Source organism: Diorhabda sublineata, chromosome 10 (genome assembly GCF_026230105.1).
Source record: "Diorhabda sublineata isolate icDioSubl1.1 chromosome 10, icDioSubl1.1, whole genome shotgun sequence".
In the NCBI taxonomy this organism is placed as follows: Eukaryota; Metazoa; Arthropoda; class Insecta; order Coleoptera; family Chrysomelidae; genus Diorhabda; species Diorhabda sublineata.
In genome coordinates this window covers 17,922,184-17,942,522 of record NC_079483.1, presented here as the reverse complement: position 1 = coordinate 17,942,522, position 20,339 = coordinate 17,922,184, and the positions used below count along the sequence as shown (strand labels likewise).

Genomic DNA, 20,339 nt, shown 5'->3' with positions numbered 1-20,339 from the left:
AAACAATTGGAGCTTAAAGCCGCGTCCCTAGTGGACAAACATTGTTTGCCAAACATTTGTCGAAAATTTCGACAAACTTTTTTGTTTGACAAACAATGTTCACCGGTGTTTTCGGTGTGGACGCTATCCACACCAAACATTTCATATATGGAAGGAAAAAGGCCGCCATTTTTGTTTGTCTAGAATGTTCCAGTCCTAGATCGAACAATATTCAGTGGAAAAGTATGTGTGTGGTTTTTCCGCAAAATGAATAAAGAGTTTTGGAGCCAGGAGAATTTGATGAGGTTGATTAACGTTTACGAACCTAACCTAAAAGATTTAAGTGTAAATAATGTCGACGAGATTAAAAGAAAGATTGAAACTCTTCTAGTTCTATATAGACGAGAGAAAAAGTTACTAGCAACAAATTATAAGTCCGGACCACAGAAAAAAATAAGCCTTGGTGTGGATTAACTTATTTTAATTTTTTGTCCAATTGTCCAATTGAAATTTGGGTGCTGAAGGTGTCTTTACGTACTCTTTCAAACAGTTTACAACTGCGGGGCAAACCTCCGGAACAATTTTTGGAATGTTTTGTTTGGATTCCTTAAATAAATACATCAACGCAAACCAAAAACCTGAGTGTTATAGCCAGAAGATATTGAACGCTGATTGCTTGGCGAAAATTAGTATTTTGTTTACTTATCACTGGTCCTATCATCGATATTAACAATTCAAAATCCCCATTGGACATTCTCGTAAAATTTGTAAACAAACACCCGGCTGTCAAATGTCCGAAATCATGACCACTATATTCATAACGCCGTAAAAACAATTGTCTCTGCCACCATCGACTAGAACGAACGAGGTTTTTGACAAAACCTAAGTAACTAATGTTTCATGCCGAATCGCAATTGTTTAGTGAAAATGTTTGTCAAACAATTGTTCGTTGAAATAAGAAATGTTTGTTAAAACTGCACTTTAATCAAGGTGTTTGACAAACTTGTTTCCCCATTGTTTGTTCAATGGAGACGCACCTTATCGGTGTCATAAGAGATTTGGATTTGTCCGAAGAAGAAGCTGAAGTTTTAAGTTCAATACTGAAACAGTTAAAGTTAGCCTGTATCATAAACGTCACAGTTCATATGTTGAGAGAGGACGACTTTGTGTACTGCAATGACATTGAGGGCTTGATGTTATGAATATAGGTCAGAGGAATGAAGACACCAATGCAGTGCAGTGCAGATTTGAAAGTTGTTGCTTCAGCTTCAGGACCAATCAATTGGATACACGAAAAATACTGTTGGTTTTGTCCAAAACTCAATGGACGATCCGGCATTCATTACCACCTTAAATGAAAACAAAGAGAAGTTTGGATGGTGTTTGTCAAAGTTACTGAAAACTATTTGGGTGCTTCAAGTGAATAGCCAAAATTGAAAGCCACTTAGGTAAATGGGAACCAGCAATGCTTGCAGATTATTCTTTGTCTTCAATTATAAACAGACCGGACTCCGAAAATGGGAGAAATATGAAACGTTCTAAGAAAACATGTCTTCTCAGTGCTGATAATGAAACTGGTGTTTCATAAATACTTGAGATTTTTCAAAAAAATAAATTTATTTCTCCCAAAATTATGAAGTGACTCAATTTTTTTTCACTTTCCTCATTTATTCTTCTACAAGAATCACGAATCATTTAATTTTACCCACGAAGAAAAAATTGATAATTTTTTATTGCCTATTAGACCAGGGTAGAAGACTTTGAAAATGAGAAAAAGTCAAAATAGAGATAATAGTAGGATGAAATCCATTGGATAAGGTGGAGAATAAAGCAAAAATGGAAGAAAAATTAATTTACTGGCGATCAATGTCGGGAAAGGACATGGGGTGAGTTTTTACGGGTAAAAAACAGTTTATCTCGATTCTCGGCAAAACTATAAGTCCTATGGAAAAAGTGAAGCGGCAAAGTTTTAGGTAATGAAAATATCTACAACTTTTGTATTCACACTTTTTTTACATAACCTCAAAATTTATGTGAAAAAATTAAATAAGCAAATTATACAAGTTTGGCAAAATCTTTTTATGTCCAACCTGACCTAACCTATCCAAAATATACTACAATTTATTCGATTTGTTTGTGAAAAATCACCCTAATATTCAATCGAAAACCTCTCTGCAGAATATAATCAAATATTAATGTAGGGGTACAATATGTTTTTAGAAACACTTCTTGTAGAAAAAACTCTCTTTTAAAAATTTCTCGTCAAATGAGAAATTGCTTTAATAACCTCACTTTTTCCAAATCTACATATTAAAGTACCATCTTGTAATATTCAATTGCGAACCTTCCAAATTAAACTCAAATGTATGGATACCATTTTATTAATGTCCTTTCCTCCCTCTCTATCTTTTTGCCTTTTGTCAAACATCAATAGTACAGTGAATGAAGGTATTATAATCTATTAGTCTAATCAAATTTTGAATTTGAACAGTAAGGAAGAGAAAGCACAATAAATAAGATTTATGGAGGGCTAAGAGGGATAATGGCAGATAAAACAAAAAAAAATACGTGGGCAGGAAAAAAATATGAACTTTATTTTAGATTTTTACATCACACACAACTTATATATGCTACAATGGTAGAAAGTTGATGAAATAAGTTACGAAAATTGATTATTTATATAAAAGTTGTTCGTAATCTGGTAGAAATTCGGATGAGCTTATTCGCAGAAGTGGAGCCAAATCGTCGTCAGACAAAAAATACCTTTTTCGGGGATCTCAGTTTTCGGAAACTCGATTTTGATATTGAGGCCTTGTAGAATTCAATTTTAGGAACTTTGAGAACTAATTGCATAAATTCAGAGTTAATTTGCTACTAAATCAGCTCAAGTGGCAATTCTGGTTTAACTGATTCACAATTCACATTAGACAGCATCCTGAAAAGGTCCAGGTCCAGTTCGATAACTTTGAAGTCTTTGATTATACGTTCAACTTCTTCATGAAGACATTTCATGTTTTTCTCATAGCTCGTTATTTTGTCTTCCATAACTAAAATAGTTTTCAGTCTTGAAAAAACTATTGAATTTCTAAATATTCGATGTGATCCCAAGTATTAGATGTTAATTGATTTCTATCATGAAGTATAAGATTCAATCTATTGATGTGGCCGAGAAGATCTGTAAAAAAAGTCCAAATGCTAGGTAATATCTTTCAAATGTTCACACTAATTAAGTTCTTTTTTTCCATAAAAGTCTTTTAGATCCCAAACTCTTCCAAAAACCTTTTTTGCACTAAGCCACCTTCCTTTAATGTTGTAAAGTACATCAGAGTATTCAGACTGCCCACGAAAGCACACCATAACTGCTATGATCTGCTTTTGTGCAGGTAAGCTACCCCTTTTGGGGTTGAAATATTGGAAATAACTATTATTAGTTAAAAGTTTCTTATTATTTCACAATAAGTCAATATTGCCAGATTTATTTCTTAGGTCATAGACGAACTGGTTTAATGAATTCATCAAGTTCATATCTACTCAATAAATACAGGATTGATTCTAAATTTTTATAAACATCGGTTCGGTAAGTCATTTCACATTTTCACTGTACTATTAATATAATCCAAGTCCCCCTATTCAATTAACAATTCCGGTCCTATTTGACTCGCTGAAATGACAGTTTCCAACATTGTAGAAAATTTTCCGGATGAATAGAATCTGTTTTAACTCGGACACCACGAATGAAAATTTTCAAACAAATACACACTTGGTAATTCGAACTTATCGGCGTTGAGACGCTAGACAATTCGTAAAGAATAAGTCACTTTATTCTCTTATAAATAAGTCCAACTTAAACAAACTTGTATCATCACGGACGAGACGTGTTTTTGTCGTGATTGGTTTCACATACACTTCCACACGTTTGCTAAAAAGAAGAAGTTAATCGAAAAAGTAGAAGGAGTGCTCTCTCAACGATAATAAAGGACGAGGGAAAAATTTACGCTACTCGAATTGTTCTAGTACGGAAAAGAACTACTGAAGGTGAATTTCTTCGTCCGGAAAAAAGCCTGATCATTTGGTTAAGACAGTCTAGAGGACAAAAGTGTCTATTAGAGGAAACCTTTTAAAAGAAAAAGAGTTCGCGTGTATGTTAGGCTGCAAAAAGTTTGCAAGTTTGCGACAAGTGAAGACTTTAATTGAAAACTATGATGCTCAAGACATTTTACAATGTTTACCGGAGAAGACGCTTACTTTTAAAGATGAAAAACGTCACGGGGAAAAACATAGTGAAGAGAGTTTGACAGTTTTACTTGCAGTGAATAAGGACGCATCAAGAAAACCATTAGTGAAAGGAAAAGCAATGAAACCGCGATGTTTCAAAGGAGTAAAATCATTTTCTTCTGATTATCGTTCTTGGATGACGACTGAATTTTTTTAACAATTGGCTTTTAACAGTTAATGGAGACACGAAACGTTAAAAACGAATAATTTTATTCTTTTTAGATAATTGCACTGTCTACAACAGTCCTCCTACATTTTCTTACGTAGAACTATACTTCTTTTCGCCGAATACAACTTCCAAATTGCAATGGATCATCCATAATTATAATACTTAATTTCGTAGAGAAATTATTGGTTTTATAAACGAAAATCTTTCAATAATCACGGATGATGAAGAATCAGCAATAAAACTTCTAGTCGACATCAGCGTTGTGAGTTTTTCTGACTTTGTTCGAGTTGACGAAGATGTTACTGATACAAATAAGATACAAATGAAAAAATCAACGATGAAGATGAGAAAGATACATCAGAACCTTTGGTAGAAATGTCAGTTTAAGTCACCTTACAAAACGAAAGCACATTCCAAGCACGATATGAATATGTAAACGTTTCTACCTCTCAACTTTTGTCATAGTTAAGAATAGCAGTTTATAAGTAATAGGTATTTGATTATCAACACTCAATAATTCGTTTTTTTTTCTTTCGCCTCAAAAATCTCGCACAATTCGATATTTTTAACACTCGATAATTCAAGTCCCTCGAGTTTCGAGTTAAATAGAATCGTCTGTATATAAAGTCGATTTTTATCGATCCATATCTCTCTAATTGAAGATGTCATAAGTTCTTTAAACTCTTTACATGATATTTCCCAATAAAAAACACCTTCACGTATCGAAACAACTCGGTAATTTGAACTCAAAGGCTTCGTATAGATACACGACGTAAATTTTGATAAAACTCATGTTTCGATTATTATTTCGATTGATATTTGATTTTATTGAAAAATTGTTGTTCCAACAGGATTCAAGATTATTCTTAGTACTGTTTTAACAAGAATAAAGTATTAGGAGAAGATTTATGCTACTGAAACTATTGAAGTGAGGAAAAAAGCTACTAAAGATGAATTTTCCCCTTTGGAAGAAAGCCTAGTCATTTAGCTGAGATAGCGTAGAAGAAACTTTGTTAAAATAAAACGCAAAAGACTTCCCGTCCATTCAAGTATCAAAAATATTGCTCACAAATTCCAAAAAAGAAGAATTTTCTCAATTAAATTAAATACAACCCCGATATGTATTTCAAATCCTTCCCTAATGCTTATCACGCTTAAAAAAAGTTTAGATAATTATTACAGAACTATTTTAGGATTGGTTTTCAATAGTTAACGTAAAGATGAAACTAAAAAAATGAAAAATTTCACTCTTTTTAAACAATTGTACTATCCACAACAATTTTTCAATATTATCCAAAACAAAACTATTAGTTTCCACCGAATATCACTTCTAAACTGCAACTATTGGACCAGGGGATGATCCTTAATTTCTATCGAAATAAAATCTCTTCATAAATGGCTAGTCATGGAGAATGTAACGCTAGGAACCAGCACCACAACCACCGGTTAACATCAATGGAGTTTCTATGACTTGTTTATATTGCAGTAAACCATCGAACACCAAGATACTGCAAACTTTTCAATCTAAAATACTTCGCTCCATGGTTAGGTTAGGTTAGGTTAAAAACCGCAACGAAAACCACCAAAATCCACTAATATCCAAACTTTACACTGATCCAATGGAACATAGAAGATTAAAAAGGCGCTGGTCAGAAGACCTCTTAGAGTGATCTATGGAAACCCATCAGTAGATGGTGCCTGCCTCAAGTCATTTAGCAAGACCTTTTCGAGGTCGACATGTACTCCGTGTTCCAAATCAAACTTCATCAATCACCATTTATACTGGGTTATCTTCAATCACTCGACTTATATGTTGTTTCTTGCGCTGTGACACCCATGTTTTCGCTTAGATCCGCCTGATAATTCTCATTTCTGTGGTATTCAAAAGTTTTTTCGTTTTTGATGCTCCTGGCCTTGTTTCTGATGTATAGGTCTGATTGTAAACTCTTACTTTTCTTGTCTTATGTATCATACTACGTTCAGAAGACATCTCGCGACCTAATTTCCTCTGGCTAATAGTCTTCTAGTGTTGTGATCGAGTTAATTTTCTTGGTAGTTATTTTTGTAACGTGTTTCATTGTTGTATCCAGCTGATTTAACCTTCTGTTGTTACTAGGTTCTTGTCTATAGAAAAATTTCATCACCATTCATTCTTAACAGGATCTCCGAAGGATTTTATTCGTTTTTTTACTTTCCATCATGTTTCAAATGTCATCTATCAACATTTTTCTTTGTTATTGTTAGTAAGTTAAGGTCATTCAAATATTAGAAAAGATTTAAAATTTTGCTTTTTGTGTGTTCATTTTGTGTAATTAAATAACTATGAGTGATATTCGTGCTACCAATCCGAAAATCAAGTATCAAATTAACTTATAACTTTCCTGTATTATTTCGAAGGACCGTTTGTCCTTAGGTCCATCCCTGCATAAGGTTGGTATCTATTTCCTCGACGTAGTAGTCGGACACGAACACTGAAGTTTTGTCAGATACGCGACGAAAATCGTGCTTTGAATATTTGATGAGTAGATGAAATAATTTTCAGCAAACGGCCAATTGATTTTAGGTGGTTGGGAGTTGATTTCCTCCAGGGTGAAATAGCATTAAGGTTATAGGATTTTCATAGGAATCGGTTAAAGAAAACGATTTTGATGTTTATAAGTATTGTACAGTCTAGTTTTATTGACCAAAGTGACTTTAGATTACACATTTTGACCTCCAAACAATGTTTGTAAATGTATAAAAGCAGAATTACTGTATTATCACTTTCCATTTTTTTTTCAACCAAATCATTTCTTTCAACTACCCGACGTGGTGAAATAAGTATATTTGTCAATTGAGAGATAGAAATAAATGCTTTATTGTTAAAAAAGTATTACAATTTGTAGACAGAAGCTTGTAAAAACTAAAAAATAAACATAAAAATAATTAAAAAAACCAATAAAGTAAAATTTCAATATACAGACGAAAAACATAATTGGCAAGTGATTGTGCATTTTTTTCATTGTAAAATATTGAGCCCTAGAACTAATTCTGAACGTGAAGTAGGTAAGTAAAGCGTGGGTAAAGGTAAATTGGAGAAGCGTGCTTACGAATTTAATCCCTGCAGTGAGTCCTGCTGTTTAGTCCGAGTAACCATCTAAAAGCTCTCTTTTGTAGTTTGAAGATTCGCTCAAATTGTGTTCCACCATACGTACCCCAGAAGGTAAAGGTTTATCGGAGATACGTGGACATGGTGACCAGAGAAAGACTAGCAAAGATCGCACCGTAAGCCTTTAGGAAGACCTCCAAAAAGATGAAGGGATTCATGGACATCAACATCTGAAGAATGACAAGCTGGAAACTAATGCCTACAATACTTTGAAGAAGAAGGAGAAGAAGAAGAAGACGAAGAAGAAGAAGAAGAAGACATCATTATTCATTACAGATGAAAAAAGTACTGACAAAAAAATGAGAGCTAAAGTCTACTATTTTTCCCGTGTATGATAAACATTTTTTTCTTTAAAGGAAAATTATCGATGTAGAATTTGAATTTGAAAATTAGTAGATTATGTTGTACTTAAAGAGACAAGGAAACTTTTAGAGTAATCGAAAAGCTGTCAATTTAATTTTAAGATTTGTTTTCAAAATTGTGAACTAAATGGTTGTTTAGAAGTTATTATCAATACTATAAAGAAAAAATGTCTGATTTCGAGTTTTATTTAATCCCAACGGAATTAGTAGAAGTAGCCGAAGTAGCGTCACAATAATTATTGCCAACTAAATCCCGGAAAATAGAGAAAAAACGCCACATAATGAATATTTTTTACAAAAAAACATACTTTAGATGCTTGATATAGAGCCTTTCACATTTTGCACTTGATGTAGATGATTTAGGATTAATTTTATTCAAAAGCGAAATTAATTGATTTAACTGACGTATTATAACAAAAGAACGTTCGAAAATTCATTCTAAAATTCGTTTTCGTCATTAAATTTAACGAAAGGGACGAAAATTTGAGGTTGCCCTTAGCTACGTTACACCGGGATGATGTTGTTTGTCGTCATAATAGGGGAAACGTACACGAGTCCATAATGCTAGGGACAATATAATCAAGTTGGCTTATGCATAACGGTGTTCACATTGGACGGCCATCGTTTACTACGTCATGCAATAAACATTGGAATGTTGAATGAATGGGCTTCTTTTACAGGGCGATAGCGCTGGTTGATGTTGAAACTGGATTGAATTGTAAAATACTCATTTACAAAGTTGGAATTTCTGGAAACGTTGGCGATATTCATGCTAAATACACTAAGTAAACTACCTTTAGTCTCTAAAGACGATAACTTGGTCTTCAGAGACTCAAAGTAAACCATATTCAGTCTCTGAAGTCGATACTTTGGTCTTCAGAGACTGAAAGTGAACTGCCTTCAGTCTTTACTGCCTTCAGCCTTTGAAGACGATAACTTAGTATTCAGAGACTCAAAGTAAACCATCTTCAGTCTCTGAAGTCGATACTTTGGTCTTCAGAGACTCACAGTAAACTGCTTTCAGTTTCTGAAGACGATAACTTGGTCTTCAGAGACTCAAAGTAAACCATCTTCAGTCTCTGAAGTCGATACTTTGGTCTTCAGAGACTCACAGTAAACTGCTTTCAGTTTCTGAAGACGATAACTTGGTCTTCAGAGACTCAAAGTAAACCATCTTCAGTCTCTGAAGTCGATACTTTGGTCTTCAGAGACTGAAAGTGAACTGCCTTCAGTCTTTACTGCCTTCAGCCTTTGAAGACGATAACTTAGTATTCAGAGACTCAAAGTAAACCATCTTCAGTCTCTGAAGTCGATACTTTGGTCTTCAGAGACTCAAAGTAAACCATCTTCAGTCTCTAAAGTCGATACTTTGGTCTTCAGAGACTCACAGTAAACTGCCTTCAGTCTTTACTGCCTTCAGCCTCTGAAGACGATAACTTAGTCTTCAGAGACTCTAAGTAAACCATCTTCAGTCTCTGAAGTCGATACTTTGGTCTTCAGAGACTCACAGTAAACTGCTTTCAGTTTCTGAAGACGATAACTTGGTCTTCAGAGACTCAAAGTAAACCATCTTCAGTCTTTACTGCCTTCAGCCTCTGAAGGCGATAACTTAGTCTTCAGAGACTCAAAGTAAACCATCTTCAGTCTCTGAAGTCGATACTTTGGTCTTCAGAGACTCACAGTAAACTGCCTTCAGTTTCTGAAGACGATAACTTGGTCTTCAGAGACTGAAAGTGAACTGCCTTCAGTCTTTACTGCCTTCAGCCTCTGAAGACGATAACTTAGTCTTCGGAGACTCAAAGTAAACCATCTTCAGTCTCTGAAGTCGATACTTTGGTCTTCAGAGACTGAAAGTAAACTGCCTTCAGTTTCTGAAGACGATAATTTGGTTATCAAAGCGCGCGTCAGCCAGTGTAATTGTAAAGTGTTAGTGTAGTGGTAGTGTAAACAGTGTATTTAGTACAAACTTGACTTTGGTGTGGAACTGAGAAAATATTATTAATTTTATTTTTGAAATACTATGAAATTTGTAAACATTTATAAATAAATAAATAGTTAAAAGGTATGTCGGTTTGAAGCTTTTTAGATGACGCACTTCACCTGTTGTGTTGAGGTTGAGATGTGATTTAACCCTGTCTCTATATCTTTCATTTTCACTGCAGCCTTGTACTTTATCAATGGTGAGGATTCGATGAAATTAGAAATATAATATTTGGGAGGTAGATCCTCATAACTAATATAACTGTTTGCCGTATTTCCAAATGGGGATAACACTCTTGAATATTGAAATTTTGGAAATTACAACTGTGATTTTCTACCAATCACCCAGTAAATATCTTGTGGTCTAAATCCCAGTTGCTCAGTTGTTTTCTCTTATTGAATATTTGTGTTTTCTCTGTTAGTATTTTGCATAGATACATGCCCAAATATCTCACGTTCTCCGTTTGTATGATCTGTTAGTTATTTTTTTGCCTAAATTATTCCGAAGGTTTCTGGTTGCTGTTTTTGGATTGTTGTCTAGTATTGTTCTTTGTTTATGGTAAGTTTCACGAGAATTTCACTACTCTAATAGAATCGTCTTGATTTTAGATCTCTTCTGTGTTAAAATTGGTTTTTTTTTTATAATTTTTGAAAGACAGACAAAAATTTGACGCTTCGATTAGTTTCGGTCTTTATCAAAATATGATTTGCCACTGAAAATTTGCATATTTGCATTTGAATATCAAAATAGAAATCGGTTTTAACAAGAAAAATTAATTTTTCCTTAGTTTTTTCATCTCAAAAATATGTAGTAGTCTTCAAATTTACAAAATACAGCTATAAATTTTACTTAAATTATTTAGGTTTTTTATTTATTATTTTTAGCTTCTTCTTTCTTATGATCCTTTCATAAAAGTGGCAGCAAATCATAACCTGTTTAAGTCTCGTTGGCTGAGCATGTTTTATATGAAGTTCATTCTATGTATTATGAATCTGCCATTTTAACAACTGAAAATAACTACAAAAATGCGTGATTCTAGAAAGAAAATAATAATATTTCTCAGAATGATCATTGTATTAATTAAAAAACTGATTTGAATAACCTTAGTAGTAATCCATGCTTGTATACCTTTTAAAGAAAAATCGAACTCTATAAACGACATAACCTATCAAAATTTAACATCATTCGTATTAACCTAAATAATTTTCAATTCAAAAAACAATTGGATAGCTACCAAAATCAATAAACTTATTTATGTCTGTTATTTTGAAGGTTGTTTTTTGTATTTCAGTCTTTGATGATGAATTTATAGTTATTCGTAAGCCTGGAAGACATTTCAAAAATAGTACATTTTGGTGTTCGAGTCCCAGAATAATAATATTCAGAAACTAGTTGGCAAAGACTATCTGTTCTCCTGTGGGATCCATTCTTAACTACTTTTTCTTGATATATTTCTATTACTTTGTTTTGTGTGGTAACCAACTTCCAGATTAGCAAGCTAGAACAAACGTCATTTTTGTCATTTACCGGTTCATCTGAAAACTGAAAGGTGTATAGTCACCATTGATTTGGATCCCTATTTCTTCGTATTTCTTCTTCCAAGCTGTCAAATATTTAGAAATACATATGTTAAAGAGTGTTTGCACCACCTCAGACATTTGTGTGAAGAATATCATGTATCCATAACTTTTTTGGATATAATTTGATGAAGGTAAGCGATAGTGCAACAAATAAACTGAGTCTACATGTTAAATAAAAACCCAGGAAGTTATTTGAATATATTAAAGTGGAATTTAAAAAATTGAGGAGCGACCTGCGAATTTCCATTCAATCGAGCCGAGCACTTGCTCGGAAACTGTTATTGAATTTCATGTGGACGTCCGCATCGCTACAGTTCGGTTTTGAATAAAATGAAATTATTAAAACGTTCGCATATTGCGGAGTTTAATTGAAAAAGTGGACGGCCATCCACTCTAAAAGGACGCAGATTAAAATGATCAGATTTTATTGATGAACATCGACGTGGTTCAATTTATTTGTTGGTAAACGAGAACAAACGAGGCCAATCGGTAAATAACGATACACTGATTTAGTGTTACTATACTAACATATTAAACTGAAAATGTTTTTCAATTATTGGATAAAGCGGAAAGCGTTTTATGAACGATTATACTAGTTCCTTCATTGTTAATACTTGTTTTTTTCTATTGATATACTTTAATGATATCGATTTGATTTCAATTGGCAAGTGATTGTGCAATTTTTTTGCATTGTAAAATATTGAGCCCTTAACTAATTCTGGACGTGGAGGAGGTAGGTAAAGGCTCCGAGTTCCTAAGTGGATAGCCGTGCAACGTCCTGTCTGTAATTGGAGAAGCGTGCTTACGAATTAGTATTCAAGGATGAATAAGGAAGAAAGAGTGACAATTTTTAATCTTTTAAAGAAGTCCTTGCAGTGAGGTCTGCTGTTTAGTCCGAGTAAATATCTAACAGCTCTCTTCTGTAGTTTGAAGCCCCAGATATTGAATATTTATATTTCAAAGTACTTCATTTGGAGAGATTCAGTTTGAACTTGACGATGTAAATGATTTTGAAACAACCCTCTTAGGGTTAATTAAAGATACAAAAACAACAGGACAATGTACCATAACGGGAAAATATTAAATCTCTAATAAGTACATGAATCATCGTCCAGAAAATTTTTTATATTTATATACTATATAAAAATGTGAACTTTTTTGAAATATATTTGTACTTGGAATTTTGCTGATTAATATTAGCCAGGAAAATGGTATTGGAACGACCTAGAAAGAGCCAGACAGAATTTGAATTCGAATACGAACCCAGAAAACACAAATTATCTTTCGTGCAAAAATATTTACAATCGACAAATCTTTCAGTTTACCTTGGAAAGGAAATATCGTAATTCACCTTGTCCAAGCAACTATCAGAGCTCGGAGCTCCGTTGCCATAAGATCCAAGTTGATTTAGGAATGCTGGGCAAAAAGAATGAAGTTACCCTGCGTTGGTTCTGGTACGCACTGGAGGGATCATTACAGCTGAAGTCGTATGGAAGAGAAAATGAGGGAAAGCAAATAAAGAAGAAACATTAGACGTCCCGAAGGATACATCCATAGCTAAGGATATTTATTTAGCAGATGTAAATTAAAGACATTCATGTTTCTAAATCTTCTGTTTCAAAATTAGTTTTTTTCAATAATTTTTGAAAAGTGGATAAAATAATTAAAGACATTTATAGATATAAAGTTTTTCATTTTTCATTCAAAAGAATCATTTTTTGACTGATTAATAGAATTGAAGAAAAAGATTAAACAGAAGAATGTAGTCAACAGTTTTACATTCACCTACAATTCTACAAGAGTTTAACGATAATTAGTATTAGTAGTGAAATAAAAGATGATTATATTATGAGTGTTAAACCAAAAGTTTTACCAAATTATCTCTCACCAAAAAGAGTTCAAAAGTATTTGGAAGACATTACACGGACCTTCTCTATTAAATCGGACATACTACTTCTGGTTAATCGAATGGGTTTGAGGGTTTTATCTAATTTAACGCCATTCCTTCGTATGTCGTCGTTCCCTTTAGTGAATTATACTTACACACAACGAAGCGCAGAAAAGCAACTATTGTAATTAACTGACTTAATATACATGTGAAGTAAAAGGGAAGAGACCACCGGATGAAATATACGGCTACCTATCTTGCATTTTGAATAGAACCTATAGAATCACTCGAGAATGGTCATGCAAGTGGAATTAATATGGGCTTGAGACGCTGGTTTTCCATGTTATACATAAACTCAAATAATAACATTTACTTGAAGAATAAATGAACAATGTTTAAAGCCGAGCTGACGAATAAATACCAGAGCTTTCGATAAAATATGATTTTTCAGAGTTTGCAAAGTTTGCAAAGATTTTCGTTATTAAGTTGACGTGAAGAAAAATATAGTTTCGATAGTAATTCAAACATTTTTACAAGATGAAATAATCAAAGAAATCGAGGAAAAGTTTAGAAATATCATCTTGAAAATAATATGGAATTATTAGTGAATTCTTCTGGCTGTCATCTCTTCTACGCAAGCTGTGTTCAGTAATCCAGAACAAACCATAAATATATATATAATCGGGGAGTTGGCTACATAAAACAGTATCGATAAGTTACACGACGTTTGAGCTTGGAAACGGGGAGCCCGTAATTGGTACATCACCAAACGGCATATCTGGCACTCAGGTCGGATATGAAAATGCCAGCCAGTTTTCCCGGGCGAAAAAAGGTACACGAGTGAAAACTGTGGGATCGTGGGGTCTGAACCTCAAATAAGAACGCTGAAACAACTCCAGAAGTTTTGGAGGTCAGAAAAGCCTCGCCAGAAGTGAAAATTCGTCCTTGTGGAACGTGAGGCCAGACTCTCAACTAGTAGCGGTGTAATAGCGAAGCATCATCTTACTCTAACGATCTTCAAAGTTTCTTGAGACACCATTAGCCGATAAACATTACTGAAGGACTTATCGCAAAGATACAACTCTTTCCAGACATTTAAAAAAAAGTTGTGAAACTTCTGGCGTTATTACTCCCAAAAGTCAAGTAAAAAAGTTTGACGCGTATACCACGTGAGGTTTTTCTGATGAATTTTCCGGCTCTTTTGGTCGCTTCTGGCGAAGGTTTCCTGACCTGCAAGACTTCTGGCACTATATTCCCGGTATTAGCTGAGAGTCCGGCATCACGTTCCAAAAGGTTTCACTCGTGTACCATATCGAGTTTTTCGGCCGAATGTTCTGGCACTTTCGGTCACTTCTGACGAGGCTTTCCGACCTCCAAAACTTGTGGCGTTATTACAGCGTTCTTATTTGAGGTTCGGACCATATGAGGTTTTCCAGCCCAGACCTGTAGAGTGCCAGCAATGCCGTTTGATGATGTACGGCTCCCCCGTTTCCAAGCTCAACTGTAAAATAATCTTAGGACCTTGGCAACTACTTGTGATACATTTGAAAATATTGCAAAGTTTTTAACAAACTTAGGCGAGTTTTATTTTCACTTGTCAAATATCTGCAATTAAATTTATTTAATGAATCAAATTGATGTATATTAACATGTACCTGTATTAAATTTCTCGGCTAGAACTCTAAAATAAAATCAGACACAAACTTGATTACGATCATTATTAACAACGACATCTAAAGTTCAACTTATCCATTACACATACTCTGCTGTTGAAATAATAATCTCCAAAATAAATTTATCATTTGAAAGCGTCGCTTCATCATTTATTTTCTATCGGATGATGTGAAAACTCCGTTCTTCGATATTTGTCGACTCTATATTGCTTAATATCATCAATTTCGAGATGAAACGCTGATGTATGGTATGTGATGACGCGTCGAGACGCCTCTTTTCAGGCGCCAGTCGTCTTCATTGCAAATCATCACACAGAGTACGTTGTTCCTTTAGAGCTTAACGTCTCGGGAAAACCCCAAAAATCACGTCTGATACTGAATATTCTGAACGGTTCTCTGTTAAAAAGTAGGAAAATTTCCTTATGGAAATGCAATATGTGAATTTTTCTGGTTTTACAATCTTCACTATTCTATAATCCAGAGGCGTCCGCAACGTAAAAAAAAGAAAATCGAGTTTTATGATGAGAATTCAACTCACGAACAAAAAGTCTTTTTCTACTCAAGATGCAGTCCTGAAATTTTCATAAATGTATCTGATCTAATAGTCTTTAGTCTTTCATTGGTTTTTCGTCACCATAAACAGTGCAAAATAATTAGAAAAGGGATTAAACAGGCCAAAAGTCCTGTGTATTAAATATTACATAGACGTATCATAAGATTTTTTTCAATAAATACCTAGTTACCTATAAAGGCTAGATATTTCGTTTTTTTTTTTAGTTTTATTCCAATTCCAAGAATCTCTTCAAAACAAACTTCACCAAAAATACGATTTAAGGTTGTTGCATCTACTAAGGAGGTCCAGGTGTGTATTTTTAACAGTAGGCGTGATGTTGGGAAACCTATGATTTATAGAGTTATTAAAGAAGACAAATAAGGCGACGAAAATCATGCGTTTTTCTTTAGAAAAAAATTTCCTACCGTAGAAAAAGTTCTTGCCATGTTTCCAGGTGATGAGCATTACCCTAAACTGAATCGAATCACATTATGGAAACTGCGCAGTGAAAAGAAAAAAAAACAAAATACGTAAGTTGGAAAATATTACTGATGATGTGATCTAGCTCCTCATTCATCTTCTGATTTGGATTTGTAGTTATATTGGTGGATTTTTATATTAAAACCAGCAACAAAACCCGGCGTTGCTTGGGTTGGAATTAAACATGGGATGTATGCTCCTACTTTTTTAATAGTCATGTTGAAAGCTAACTTCACTGGAAACTATGACCGTTTAAAAGTAATGATATTAAAGGTATCCGTACTATCTTATCCTCTACCAGTCATTGTACTGTAGCTGATGCAGATTCTCGTACTATTACATAGTTTCGACCAGTTCATTTTTTGTACTAAAATAATTGCTGTAAACTCCACTCTTTTGGGAACTTTTCAGTCGGGAAATTTCTAGAATTTTCCATAACATTCTAAATAGTTTATAATAGTTGAATTTTCTAGACAATTCCAGAAATTTTAGATCTTTTCAGAAGTCCTCATGGGTTAAGAAAGGTCAGAGGTAGAGAAAACCGTATCTTTACACACTAACAAAGCTTTTTATATATATTATAGATTCATGTTTCTAAATCTTCTTGATTTTAGGTCTCTTCTGTTTCAAAATTAGTTTTTTGAGTAATTTTTGAAAGATAAAATTGACGTTTCTACTTTCTTTATCAAAATATGATATTGACACTGACAATTTGCGTATTTAAAAGATTAAAATCAAAATAGGAATTTGTTCTAATAAGAAAAATTAATTTTTCTTACATCTCAAATATTTAATTATTTGTAGTTTTATTAGAATTTCCAATTTCTTATCAATGTGAACCATTTTTAAAAATCCTATTTTCCGTGTATTAGATTCTGTCCCAAGAATTTTTGAATCTTTATAATTGAATTGAATTGAATTTATGATTCGTTAATGCAGTTCTATTTTTTTTATCGTATTGATGACCTCTTAATCTATTTTATAAATACTGAGATGTCTGCCCTATGTAGACAGCGTCCCAATTAGTACAAGGCACAAATAATTCGATAATTGTTGGGAAAATCCTTGTACATACTATGGTAAGGAAAAATGTTTTATGTTCTGATGTTTAGTTTCTATTCGGTTTTTTAATTGATTGTAGTGCCTGTTTATCCTTTTCTTGAATATGTTATTTATCATTTCTTCCGGATAATTATTTTCTTTCAATGCAGTTTTTGTTTTCTTAATAGTTAACTATTTAACTTCAGGATCTAATAAAACTACAAATAATTTAATATTTGAGATGTAAGGTCTAGGGAAAAACATATTTTTCTTATTAGAACAAAGTTCTAGTTTGATTTTTTTCTATTGATCAATGTTAATACGTAATTTGTCAGTATCAATATCATATTTTGATAAAGATTTAAAGAAAAGTTGAAACGTCAATTTTAGTGCAATTTTGAAAAGTATTAGGCATAGATATTTTTTCTAAAGAAGTACGTAGCTCTATAAATAAAACTAAGCTCATATAGACACGCGAAACAACCCTTAAAAAATTTCCAACCCAACCACTACATAAGAAAATATTTCTCACTAACCTGAATTTTAAAATAACGGAATAATTTGTGGATGTGAGGCAATTTCCAAGAAAGAAAACGAAAAACGTATTTATTTACTTATTTTCTGACATGTAAGCTAGAGAATATTGCTGAAGAACTCCACTGCTTGAAAATTGTTTATTTTCGTTAGAAAAAGTAAATAGAGAAAATTTCAAGACGGAGTGGTTTCTTTGTGAACCGAATCGGTTGTTTACTTTTCAGATATAATTTTTCCAACGTCCCTACTACTTATAACCTGTCAAGCAAGAATATTCCGCGCCGTTTTCACTTTAAATGGGATCTAAAGAAGCATTCAAGTGTACGCAAAGGGATCATATAACCGAAATTCAGTTTATTACGAGGAACGTACTTAGAAAAATCATAGTGACTGCTTAAAATTATTTATTGAGTACTTGGAACATCGAAAACTGCTGAAGAGAAACCCGATTTTGGTTTTTTTATGGAAACAACAAGGTTTTGATGATTCAGAGTAGTGTTTGGCCGTGTTTACACGTAATAAATCAAATTTTTTGAGTCGATATATGATAATGGATCCTTAATTTCACTTCGGAATCAAAACGATCATCATTTGAGTAATAGAGAATGCAGAAATCAAGCAAAACGGTCTCATATGTCGAAGACACCAAGACAATGCACCGATTCACAAGTCGATAGCAACGATGGTTAAATTGAACGAATTGCTCCCTCATTCACCGTATAGTCCAGATCTGGTCCCCAGTTACTACTAGCTGATATCAAAAAATTCAGCTCAAATGAAGGATCTATGGCTGAAACTGAAGGCTATTTTGACGCAAAAGACAATTTTTAACTCTACGATTGTTTCCGTAGATACAGGCTCCGATTTCTCAGCTGATTCAAATTAGGGGGCAAAAGATTTTTTGACTCGTATGAGAAAGAAGTCCCAACTAGGAAAATACCATCAAATAATTCCAATTTCGATGGTGAGTCAATATAATGGAAGGCAAAGATAAGTACTACTTTGTGGAAACCATTAACTGGGATTCTTGGAATAAACTAATTTCAAGCAACCATTTGGAAGGATTTTTTCAATTATTATGACTTTTTAATTACAACCCTGTATGTCCAAAGAATGTAGACATAATAAACAATTGACTTTTTTATTCATACGAGTAAATTTGGGAGGCATTTCGATAGCCGATATACCCAATATAAAAGGGAATTATCCCTATTTCAAACCTACTAAATGCGGCGATATAGTAAAATCTAGATCCGATTGTGATTTTCGGTTTGTAATTTGCCACAGCCGGTGTGCCGTAGCGCCTTTCTCCAAGAGAAAATTGAACTTCACGGAAGACAGAATTGGATTTATGAAGTCTTAACTCTCTCATAATTTTCACAATAAAAAAAGATTTATTATATAAAATTCATCATTAATATTATTAATAAACATTTTCTACAGTAGTAATCTTTATAATAGTAGCAAAATATTTTTTTGTATGAGCATGAAGTATTACGTGAAACAAAATTCAAATTTATGTAATCCACATGTGGATTATTATCTGTGAAATTATCCTTTCCAAGACATTAAAGCGCAGAGAAAAAGACATAGCAGAAAGTAGAAGAAAATAAATCCTTTGTAGGACCTGAATCATTCTGTGGAGTCGGCTACAGGACAATAGAGAAAACATTAAAGGGTAAAACTAAAAAAATAGAGAATGAATACTTTTGGCAACTAGATTAATCTCCATCTTGTATTTTTGGACAAGAATGGGCTTAATAAATCAGCTGGGAACTTTGAGCATCTCCAGTACGACATCAACTTGGAGATGTTGATTGTGTGGTTGAAATGGATATTAAGGTATGCTGGTTGTTAAATTATCTTCTTTCTCTTAGCCGCATATTATTATTGTGATAAATATTAGTAAAATAAATATTAAATCAACAAAGTTTTTATGTTTACAGTCAAGTACATGAGTAAAGTCAAAATAATAAGGTTGTAGAAGACTTTAGAGTTGGCTGCACGTGGTTTTGGATTAGGTCACCATTGCAATTGACTGTGCGTGATCTAGGGTCTGATTTTGGAATACCAAACTACCATGTGAAGAATTTTGATAGAGAATTAGGAACAGCTTGCGAAATTTATTCCAAAATTACTGATGCTATAGCAAACAATACGCTTTGAAATCGTTCAGGACAACTTGGAAATGGATTTCAATGATGAAAATATATTCAAGAAGATTTTTGATTGTGATAAATAAAGCAATCAGTCGTTGGACTTCGTCGATATTCTTCTTCCTCACATTAAAAATACCGTTGAAAACACATCTGCTCAATGTCATAGAGATTGAAGATTGGAGGCAACTCCAAAAACTGTTCTAGATCACTCCCGGATGATGATCTATATCACTAATGCGATTGTAGGCTTTTGAGGATAGACCTGTTGTGTAATTTCTGAAGCCATTAATGGACGATTACACTATTCTTCGGTTCCTCAAGACGATAACGTGGCTATCGCAACGAGCGTCATCTAGTATAAATGTGAAGTAGTCTCATTTTTGGTATAAACTTCTTATGGTCGTTTAATTCAAATAAAACCTCCCTTTTCTTTTTTCAGCGATAAAAACTGCATGTGGGGGTATATCCTTAGGTCAGTTTTTAGTAGTGGTACCCGACTAAGTTCGGAGACTGGATC

General features: G+C 33.5%; 1 protein-coding gene across 4 annotated transcripts in view; it reads left to right on the top strand.

Moving 5' to 3' along the window:
- The window catches only part of LOC130449337 (uncharacterized protein CG43867), a 297,480-nt gene that overhangs the window by 39,329 nt on the left and 237,812 nt on the right, over positions 1–20,339 (top strand). The window lies entirely within an intron of this gene.